Source organism: Gekko japonicus, unplaced genomic scaffold, assembly GCF_001447785.1.
Source record: "Gekko japonicus isolate JY-2015 unplaced genomic scaffold, Gekko_japonicus_V1.1 scaffold275, whole genome shotgun sequence".
Taxonomy (NCBI): Eukaryota; Metazoa; Chordata; class Lepidosauria; order Squamata; family Gekkonidae; genus Gekko; species Gekko japonicus.
Window position 1 is genome coordinate 211354 of NW_015170895.1, and position 1678 is coordinate 213031.

Consider the following 1678-nt stretch of genomic DNA (forward strand, 5'->3'; position numbering starts at 1 on the left):
CCCTCCTTGTTTCCTTCTCTTTTTCCCTTCCTCCCTTCCCCATAGCTAGCAATCCAAAACAGTCCAGTGGCACCTTTAAGACCAAGTTTTATTCAGGTACAAGCTCTCCCTCCTCTGCGAGGACCGATCTGCATGTCCCACCCCCAATAGCTAGCAATCCAAAACAGTCCAGTGGCACCTTTAAGACCAAGTTTTATTCAGGTACAAGCTCTCCCTCCTCTGTGAGGACAGATCTGCACATCCCCCCCCCAATAGCTAGCAATCCAAAACAGTCCAGTGGAGCCCGAGCAGTGGGTGTTGCCTTCTGACACACTTCCGGTGATGTCAGGGTGTGTGGCATATGCAAATGAGTTATGCTAATGAGCTCCTGCACCTCTTTTTCTACGAAATGACCCCTGATTTCACATAAAAATATATAACTACTAAGCCAGATGCGTTTTGGCTTTGAGTGCCTTCTTGCATACACACAAAAAGTAAGATATCTTTTCGGGCCAGGCAGGTTTTAAATAATTCATTTACAGGGTGAGGCTCCAAATAAAGATTGTAAAATAGGGCTATAAATAAGGACGAGCCAGCACTCCTCAAGGATAATCGCTCTGAGCCAATTTCTGTCCTTGGCCATAGCTGTGGCTCCTCGGTGCGTGTGCAAACGTGAACCAGGGTCGAAAGCATTTTGGGATGCAAGGGATGCAAACCGATTTATCGGGATGTTCTTTCGTAATTGTATTTGTGTCTCTGTGTTCATGGCTTGTAGATTTAACTTGATCTTCAGGAGAGATGCACTAAAAGAGGTGATCCGGGAAGGAAATTGTTCTAAAGTCATCATTGGCAGGATCTGCTGATCACTTGAGTTGTTGTTGTTGTTGCTGTTGTTCTTAGCCACCCAGTCGTGTCCGACTCTTGGTGACTCTATGGGCCAGCCCTCTCCACGTTTTCTGATCTTGTGCCATTTCTTTGAGTCATTCCATGCTCAGGCTGGTGTCGACTTTGATGGGGTCTGGCCACCGTGTTCTTTGGCGGCCCGGTTTCCTTTCGCCACCAGCCCATCCAAGCGTCATTGGTTTTTTTAGTGAGTTCTTCCGCATGACATGGCCGAAATAAGTCAGTCGCAGTTTTATGATTTTTCCTTCCAATGACGTCTGGTTTTATTCAGGTACAAGCTATCCCTCCTCTGTGACGGCAGATCTGCACGTTCTCTCCCCCCCCCCCCAATACCTCCCAATCCACAAAGTCCAGTGGAGCCTGAGCGGTGGGTGTTGCCTTCTGACACACTTCCGGTGGTGTCAGGGGGTGTGGCATATGCAAATGAGTTATGCTAATGAGCACTTGCACCTCTTTTTCTACGAAATGACCCCGGCCCCCCCCCACGGAAAAAGAGAGCGTTCACCTCTGCCTGAGGCCCTGGAGGGCTGCTGCCAGTCAGGGGAAACCATGCTGACCTTGGACAGACCAAAGGCAGCTTTGTGCGTGTCCCTGTTTTGGAGGGCTTTGGCTTTATCTGCAGCCTCTTCAGTTCACCAGAGGCTGAGCACAGAACCGGTCTTGTTCCTTCCGCTTCTGGGACGCAAAGGCAGCCTTTCCGCTGCGGGGCTGGAAAGACCGGCTCTCAGCTGTTGACACCTTGACTATATATTAGGCTTAAAATGTCCAGTTAATTAGTGATTCATTTAGCTGGTAT